Consider the following 9,743-nt stretch of genomic DNA (forward strand, 5'->3'; position numbering starts at 1 on the left):
CTTCTATCTCATTTCGGGCCCCGGGAGCTCGGTTTCCTCTAATCTCTAATAGATTTATTATGAAGTATGAAGCCTGGAAAAAGTCTCAGGATTTATAACAAGATATAAAGAGTCTGAAGAACCTCTCATCTTTCAGTTCCTTCTCTTTTTTATAACATCCATAAATTACCTCCTGGGACAGGAGAAGCCCCAGGCTTGAGGTCCCATGTTCTCCTAGATGGAGTTTGTCCAATCCATATTTTTCTCAAGGGAAGGATGGAAAGTTACATGGCGGGCGGCCAAGACACTTGGCCTTCGAGGCTGGGACTTCCAGGTCTGGATGCGTGTGGGATGGGGAGGCTGATCAATCTCCAGCCCCTTGGTCTATGAGTGCTGTGTGGGCGGGCTCCGTTAGGTGGGAGGTAGGAGGTTCCCCGGCTGTGTTTCTCGAGCCCAGCTGCACATAATAGTCACCCAGCCCACTTGATGCAGAATCCCTGGAGATGGGCTCACGTATTGGGATGTTTTGAAAAATCTTCCCATATCCAGAATATGGATATGGATCGCATATCCATACTCTAATGCACAATATGAATCACTGCACCAAGGGAGTCCCCAGTTCTAAAGATTAGTACAAAACATTTAGATAAAGTGAATGTTTTCATTTCTACAGACAGGTCCTTCTATCTATTGTTTAGTAGGAGTAAGCACCTAGTGGGAGAAGTACCTAGTACCCTGAGGAAGAAGTACTTGGTAACCAGTGGAAGAAGTACTAGGTATCTGGAGGGAGAAGAAAGAAGGAGAAATAGCACTCCCAGCTCCAGCACTGCCTGAGAGCCTGGAGTTTACAGACCTTCACCGTTTAATCCTCACACCAATCCTTCAAGGTAGGTGCCGCTCTTCCAATGGAATCCAGATGAAGAAGCTGTAGCTCAGAGAAGTTTAGTGACGTGTGCAGGTTCACATGGAAGGTAAAAGATAGAACCAGGATTTGAACGCAGGCTTGCTTGACCCCAAAGGCCAATCTCTTTGCTCCCTACCTGTGGATGGCCCCAGTCAATCCTTCTGCCCTCTTTCAGCCCCTAGGGTAGCCTAGGAGGTTAAAGGCTAGTGAGAGGTGACTGGATCAAAGCTCTTTAAAATGACAACAATAAAGGTTTTTTATTATGGCAATTTAAAAATTGTCCACAAAAGTAGAAAGAATGGTTTAAGGGACCCTTGCTTCCTCCATTCAGCTTAATAATTATCAATATTTTGCCAATCTCATTTCATCTATCACCTCCTGACAAGTTTAGAGTGGCAAGTAGAATTTTAAAAATAAATCCCAGAATCCAATTATTTTACACATTACACTCCAGAGTCCAAATTCATTTTTTAATTTTTTTTAAAGATTGGCACCTGAGCTAACAACTGTTGCCAATCTTCTTTTCTTTTTTCCCCTGGTTTTTCTCCCCAAATCCCCCCAATACATAGTTGTATATTTTAGTTGTGGGTCCTTCTAGTTGTGTCCAAATTCGTTTTGATGGAGGATTCTGGGGAGAAAATGAGGCCGAGATCAGTCCTCTGCGGCAGAACCAGCTGCTGTGGCTTGGGGAGGGTGCTGCTGTTTCCTGCAACTTTTGAAGGAAGGTTTGCACACATCCCTCCATCCCCGGGCCTTGAAGTCAGGTTGCAACCTCCCTCCACCATGAGTAATGCTGGGCCCGCCAGACTCAGGCAGCTCCCGGTGGAAAAAAACACCTTGTGAAATACTGTCTGTAACCAGGATGAGAGAAAAAAAATCTTTTGTGGATCCCTTATTCACAATCATCCTCCTCTTCTAAATGCAGCCTCCTTCCTGCTAGGGGCCTTGGAGCCCAGCCTGGGTGTCGATGTCAGCTGAGTCACCTGTGTCATTCCTATTATCTTATTTACCCGTGTTTGTCATTTTCTAGCAGCATGACTCACCCGGCCTGGGGGGAATCTGGGAGCCTGAAGAGACGAGTCTGTTATCAAACCCTCACAGCCACTCCTTTGGAAGAAAAATTCTTTCCCTTTGAACTCTAAGCACCCAAAAGAAGGGGTGTGACAGGCCGAGGGAACATTTGGGACTTTTGGAAGGGCTGCCGGTCACATGGTGCCAGGCTCTGGGTCAGGTCTAGGCAGCCTCGTGGAATTCTGGGAAACTCTCTGCTCCCGCTCTTCAACCTGGCTGCTGGGTCTTCCCAGAGGGTGTGCCATTCTCCATCACGTGGAACTGGGCCCTTCAGTGGCCGAGGAGAGAAAGCTCTCGATCCAGCACACAAAGGCGCATCCCCCATGGGAGGCAGACAAGGTGACAAGCAGGAAGAGGACCGTTTCCTCAGCCCTCAAGCATCCCCACTCTGCCCACTCCCAGATTTGATAATAACAACGACCCCTGTGCACTGTTGGCCTCCTATGCTGGGCACAGGTGCTATGCTTGCTTCCCTGCATACATTCCTGCTTGGAGAGAGCAGGGGAATCCTTTTATGTCGTCTCTGGGCCACAGCAGACACTGGGCCTCCCCTTCCACTGTAGCCCACCACCTCCCTGCCACCAAAGGCTTTGTCCTTTACACAGCGGCAGGGATGACCCTTCCATGTGGTAGGACAGCTCACAACACTGCCCTGTTTCAAACTCTCCAGGGGCTTCCCTTGGCCCTTAAAATAAATCCACATCCTCACCATGACCGACAGCCTTGGTAGTCAAAGTGTGGTCCACCAGCCTCAGGTGGAGGGGTTGGGGAGGAGGCCTTGTTAGAAAAGCAGAGTCTCGAGGCCGGCTCTGTGGCCAAGTGGTTAAGTTCGCGCGCTCCGCTGCAGCAGCCCAGGGTTTGGATCCTGGGCGCGGACATGGCACTGCTGGTCAGGCCACGTTGAGGTGGCATCCCACATCCCACAACTAGAAGCACCTGCAACTAAGATATACAACTGTGTACGGGGGGGTTTGGGGAGATAAAGCAGAAAAAAAAATTGGCAACAGTTGTTAGCCCAGGTGCCAATCCTTTAAAAAAAAGAAGATTGGCAACAGTTGTTAGCCCAGGTGCCAATCTTAAAAAAAAAAAAAGAAAAGCAGTCTCGGGTCCCACTCCAGACTTGCTGAATCAAAGCTGCGGTTTAATGAGATTGCAGGTGATCCATATCACATTAAAGTGTGAGATGCCCCTGCAACCTACAAGGGCCTGGTGGATGGAGCCCAAGGTTACTGCGTAGGAGAATCACCTGGGGAGTCTTTAGAACAATAATGCCCAGCCCCCAGGCCCCTGGGATCCTGATTCAATCGCTCCTCAATACCACCTAGAAAGTAGGTATTCTTGGTCCCACATTTGCAATTGAGGAAGCCAAATCTCAGAGAAGTTGAGTACGGTGTCCGAGGGCACCCCACCATGAGGAGGCTGAGGCTGTTTGCGCAGATTCATTTCTGGCTGCAAAGGCAAGAGGAACGGGGATGTGGGCTCTGGATTCAGACTTGCACGGGTTTGATTCTTGTTGCACCACACGCAAATTGGGCAAATCATTTATCATCTCAGCTTTAATTTCCTTATTTGTAAAACAAGGATAAAAAAGAACTCATGTCACAGAGATGTTAAGATTAAATGAGATAACATGTTTTAGCATGGTGCTTGCGATGTGCTAAGAGCTTAGTAAGTGCTACCTGGTACTATTGTCATTGTTATTTATTACTCCTCGCTCTCTGTTTTGGCCCTTTTATGCACCAGAAGCTCTGAGTTTCCTGGCTCTAGGATTTTTCTCTAGTGGTTCAATGTCCAATATGGCACAGTGAAAAAGGCATGAGATGTAGAGTTCTCTAGTTTGTGGTGTGGTTTAAACAGGGCACTAGACCTCTCTAATCCTCTCTGTTCCTTGTCTGTGAAATGGGGACATGAACACCCACCTCTAGAGTTGGGGTGAATGTAGAATGTGATGTCAACACAAGGCCTGATCATACCTTGATCACTGAAATGGGTTGATCCTGTTAGGATATGAGTCATGGGTACACCATCAAAGCATGTCCTTTCAAATTTTACCCTACATATAGCAATAACCTTGAGCAACAGATCCCCAGAGCGTAAGACTAGTTCCTGCCTCCTGACAGGAAGACAGTGCTGGCATTCTAGGTAGATCCCACTCTTTTCTAGTGTTGAGGGAATTGAGGATCCAAAGGTGAAATGCAATGGGCCATCAACAAGTGACACTTCAGCCCCATGGGAGAGGCAGAGAGCACAGGTTCTGGAGTCCTCCTGTCTGGATGCCCATGGATTCCACCCCTACTGGCTGTGTGACTTTAGGCAAGTGGTATAACCTCTCTGTTCTTCACTTTAAATGGGGGATCTACTATCTACCCCATAGGGTGCTTGTAGGGGTTGAATGAGTTAATAAATGGAAGTGCCTGGAGTCATGCTTAGCACATAGGAAGGGCTCCGTAATTGTTCTGTACTCACCCTCCCCAGTTAGCTAAATTGTCTCCTTTGGCCTCCCACCTAATAGGACTCGCAATGTTCTATTTATTAACCTCAGTTCCCCATGAGCTCATCTCTGTGTTCCTGGTGCCTAGCAGCAGAGAACTGGACACGTATTTGGTGCTTATTATTACTATTATTTTTGTCAGAAGGAATGAGAGAACTCAGTGATCAGCTGACATGAGCTAGAGGCCTGCAGACTAGTGTTACAGAAATTAGACATGAGTCATCGAGACCTGTGGCCATAGCCTAGGAATGCCCGGTCCCAGGCTTGGAGTACCCCCAATCACTTTAGAGGGGAGCGCTCGGAAGCTGCGGCGAATTCCTCAACCCCTGTTCTGAGCCAGGGGCTGGACATATGCACGCCCCTCACTTAGGCCAGGATGTGGAGAAGACGGGCGGGTAACAATTCACCGCCAGAAAGAACACACTCTGACATCAGCGCATCGCCAAGCCCTCAGGGCGTCAGTTTTCTCATCAGACTGTCTTCCTGTGCCCGCTGAGTCAGGCCGGAGGAGGCTGCGGACTTTCAGAATCTTCAGACAAGAGCATCTGTCAGAAAACCAAACTTTTCTCCTGCTAGAACTGACTGATGCATTTTACGCAATCAAATTCTGTCTGTTTACAAAGTTCTGCGTGTTAGGAGCCCCTTCCTGAGAGGAGGTGAGAAAAATCTTCTCCTTCCAAAGGTCCATTTTCATGTCAATTTTTAATTTATCAAATGCTCATATGGTTCTACTCTGACAGGCACTGTTTAAGTACTTTAGAATTATTGGCTCATTCTAACCATCTTGATGACCCTCTGTGGCAGGCAGCTTTATCCCCATTTTACAGATGAGGAAACCGAGGCAGAGAGAGGTAATTGCCCAAGGTCCACAGCTAGTCTCATAGAGATGAGAGTTGACTGGCTTGGCTTCAGAATCTGGGTCAGACTCCCTAGGTTATGTCATCTAAGTCTCACAGCCACCCTGCGAGGTAGCTATTGTTCCCATTTACTCAGAAGACGCGGAGCCTCAGAGAAGTTAAGTTTGCTCAAGCTCGCACAGAAATAAACGACGGGGCTACAGTTGGAATTTGCTTTTGTCTGACTCCCAGTGACAGCAGGCTTAGCCAAATGCTCAGTTCACGGAGGAAGAACGTTCTGTCCTTGCAGGTGTAGACCATGGACGCTTTCCTCAAATCTGTAGGTGATGAGGAGAACCCCTGGCTCCTTGAAGTCTCCTTCTTTCTCCTTTTCCGTTTTCCTTCTTTGTCTGTACTTATCGCAGTGTTTACAGCCTCTAGTTGAATGGCAGTGCTCTTATTCAAGGGCGTCTTTGTCCCGTCTTTCCCTGTAAGGGGAGTGCTGCTAATGTTTTCCTCTTTCTTTTCCAAGGACACTGATTCACTGGGGGCCCCTTGGTGTCTGGGTGGAGCTCTGCATAGGGAGGAAGAAGATGGCGGTGCTGACTGTGGCTCTGCCTCTTGCTTACAAGAGAACTCGGACGAGTTACGTAACTTCTCTGATCTGCAGTGTTAACATTTAGAGCTGGATAAGATTTAGGGTTGGTTGATTCGATTTTTCATTTAGTTTTTTTAAGCTGCAGAATAGTTTCATTGCAAGAAGTCTTAGAAGTAACTTGTACAAAGTAGGTACCATACTTCTTGTATCGTGGGGGCCATGGGGGGCTCTGCAGAGCTTGAGTTTGGAAATCACTGGATTAGGTGAAAACAAACAGTACTTACTCCAAAGGCTCTAGGGGAGAACCCTTCCTTGCCTCTTCCTGAGCTTCTGGTGGCTTCTGCAATCCTCGGCATTCCTTGGTTTGTGAACAGCGTCATGCTGATCTCTGCCTCCCTCTTCACCTGGCCTTCTCCTCTGCGTTCTGTGTCTTCTTATTTGTGTCTTACAAGGACAGTGTCATTGGATTTAGGGTCCACCTAGAAAATCCAGGATGCTCTTAACGCAAGATCCTTAACTTACATCTGCAAAGACCCTTTTTCCAAATAAGGTCATATTCACAAGCTTCCAAGGATTCAGATGTGGACGTATCTTTTGGGGGCCACCATTCAACCCACTACAATCAGCAATTGTGTTCAAGCATCTACGATGTGCCTGGCCCTGTGCTAAGCACGCCGGGGATACAGAGTTTAAGACAGAGATGCTGCTCTGGGGGAGACTCTAGGCTTGTTTGAGAATCTCTACTTAATTTCAGGCCTCAGCATTGAGGCTTGCCTTCCTTCCTTCCTTCCTTTAAAAGAGGGGTTTATGGAGATATAATTTATATACGGTAACATTTGCCCTGTTTAGGTAGACAGCTGAGGAAACAGGCTTAGAGAGGCAAACACAGAGAAGAAGTGGCAGAGGCTGGGATTTGACCCTGTGTTCTCTGTCCCCAGGGCCTGCACACTAAACCAGCAGTCTACATGGTCTCCACTCTTCCTTTGGGTGCCTCCAACTCCTTACCTGTCAAATGTGGAGGCTGACAAGATGCTTTCTAGAAGCTCTTAGAGCTCTGACGTTGGACACTCCCATGGCGAAGCACAGGGGAGAATTCCTTATTCAAAAGAACCCTTCAGTGCAAGGAGAATCTTCCAGAAATGGAAATTTGTATGCCTCCTACAAGCGTTTAGCCTATTTGTGTTTATGTGCCCTGTTAATTGGATCTGCAGCCTATGATATCTCGTTTTAATTTAACTAATCCTCACAAAATAGACAAGTGATTTAAATGATTACTGAGAAGAAACTGCAAACTGGAGATAATATTAATGACACAAGCCCAGGGGACCAGCAGAATGCTGATGTGCTATTTCTGCAACTCCTAGTGCTGCCTCTTTTCAGCTAATTACAGGATAAAAAGAATGGCGGGCTAATTACATCAATCACAACATTGGCCAAAAGACTGGAAAAATTAAGAAGACTATTTGAAGCATGGTCTTTCATCCACTATCATTAATGATGACTCTCTCCTTGAGTGAATATTGGATCTTGACGTAGCTAATGAGAGTGTGCAGCCATTGCAATGAACAAAATGTTTAGAAACTTCTTTCAGCTACTTAAAGTCATAATATACTCAATCCAGCCCTTTACAAAATTTGATTAAATTTTTGATAATTTTGAATTTACTACTTAATTTTGAAAGTGAAAGTCCATAGCCCATTGGTCAAACACTTGCTCTACATGCTATAGTGAAAATAGCTGAAGAAATATCTGAAAACTATATAGTGACACATTAAAATAGACTCCTTGGTCATTAAACATTTTTGGAAGATGCATAGAACTTGTTGTTAAAGAATTGAAGAAATGTTAAAACAAATAATTCATTGTGAGAAGTTTACCCTACAACTGTTGGAAAGTAGTACAGATGTTTCAACATATTTTGGCTTATGCTATTTCCAGATTCTTCATGGCAATAATAAAATCTGTTGGAGGACCCTTTCTTATGAGTTCAGAAAAAAGCACTTTCTCAATGGTAAATGAGTTTCTTAACAAAAGCAATGTTTTGGTTTTATGTTGACAGGAATGAAAAAATAGGTAAATTTCACAAGCTAGTACCTTATGTGAAATTTATTTGCTGCATTTTCTTTTTAAAGATTGGCACCTGGGCTAACAACTGTTGCCAATCTTCCTTTTTTTTTTGTTTTTAAAGATCGGCACCTGGGCTAACAACTGTTGCCAGTCTTCCTTTTTTTTTTTTTAAAGATTGGTACCTGGGCTAACAACTGTTGCCAGTCTTTTTTTTTTTCTGCTTTATCTCCCCCAACCCTCCCGTACACAGTTGTATATCTTAGTTGCATGTCCTTCTAGTTGTGGGATGTGGGATGCCGCCTCAACGTGGCCTGATGAGCGGTGCTATGTCCGCGCCCAGGATCCGAACCCTGGGCCGCCACAGAGGAGCGCGCGAACTTAACCACTCAGCCACGGAGCTGGCCCCTTGCTGCGTTTTCTATAGCAAGCTATTGAAGTCAGGAACAAAGCCACAAAAGCACAGGGCACGATAGGATGTCACTGATGGGGATCATTATACAGAGACAGGAACTTTACAATATAGAAGAATCTGTGCAATACTTCATCATTAGATAGGCAGTGCACCTGAAAATATTTCGTTCAAGCAGAGACTCCTTCATTCTCTTTTGCAAAGTATTTGAAGCAATGAGAGAACATAAAATCAAGGTTCTAAATGATTTGATCTTTTCAAGGATGACAAATGACTGTCAGGAGTCTAAGTTTTCCCTTCAGGGTAAGTGTCACGATTTAATAATAAATGAGATGGTAACTGCCTTTCAAAAGAAACGTGTAAACCACAGAGAGAGACCTTCATACATGCACCAAAATGGCCACAATGAAAAAGACAGACAATCCCAAGAGTGGATGAGAATGTGGAGCAGCCAGAACTCCCACAGTGGTGGGAGTGTAAATTCGTGGAACCGGTTCAGGCAACTGTCTGGCAGTATCTGCAAAAGCAGAACAGAAGGAAACCCAAGGACCCAGCAATTCTACCTTAGGAGTGCACCCAATGGAAATAGAAATGTGTTCACCAAAAGTCAGGCAGTGAAACGGGCATAGCAGCGTTATTCCTAACACACGAACCCTGGAATTTACCCAAATGCCCACTCAAAGCGAAATGAATAAACTTACTGGTGTGTATTCCCACAAGACAGTACTACATGCAGTGAGAACAAATGATCTGTGACAACCTCAGTGACATGGATGAAACTCACAAATGACATTTTGGGCAAAAGGAGCCAGACATCAAAAAGGGTGCCTCCTGTATGATTCCACTTACATGAGGTTAAAAAAAAAGGCAAAACTAATCTGAAAACTACGATAGTGGTTACCCTTGGGGGGAAAATAACTGGAAAAGGTACAAAGGGGCTTTTGACAATGGGTCTGCAAATAATGTTCTGTTTCTTGAGCTGTGTCTCTAAACCAGGTGTGCTCACTTTGTAAGAGGGCGTTGATCTGCATGCTTACGAGATGTACATTTTCCTGTATGTATGTTATTCTTGAATTAAAAAAAGATACTTTTTCTGTGAAGACAGTGTTTGAGCACTGATGATTTAAAACATTTCCAGTTAACATTGTTAAAAATACATCTTTATTCCTGGAAAGATGGAAACAGAATATTCTAGCCTGTTTTAAATTTCCAAATGAAATGTTATTGGATATTTAACAAGGTTTTTTTTTTAATTCTAATAAACTGAGAAAAATGGATTGTCGTCAGGGAAGTTGGAAACGTACTAGCTAAATTTTACCAAAAATCTTTGCATAATTGGTAGGTGAAATTGAAAAGTGAGTATTATGACTGAATAAGGCAAGAATGCT

At 45.0% G+C, this 9,743-nt stretch overlaps 1 long non-coding RNA gene across 1 annotated transcript in view; it reads left to right on the plus strand.

The window, feature by feature from the left end:
* The window catches only part of LOC139085283 (uncharacterized), a 71,446-nt gene extending 61,991 nt beyond the window's left edge, over window positions 1-9,455 (plus strand). Inside the window, exon 2 of the long non-coding RNA XR_011543522.1 lies at window positions 6,818-9,455. This is a non-coding gene — a long non-coding RNA (uncharacterized lncRNA). The remainder of the gene's footprint in view (window positions 1-6,817) is intronic.
* The last annotated feature ends 288 nt before the right edge of the window (window positions 9,456-9,743 follow it).

Source organism: Equus przewalskii, chromosome 8 (genome assembly GCF_037783145.1).
Source record: "Equus przewalskii isolate Varuska chromosome 8, EquPr2, whole genome shotgun sequence".
NCBI classification, from domain to species: domain Eukaryota; kingdom Metazoa; phylum Chordata; class Mammalia; order Perissodactyla; family Equidae; genus Equus; species Equus przewalskii.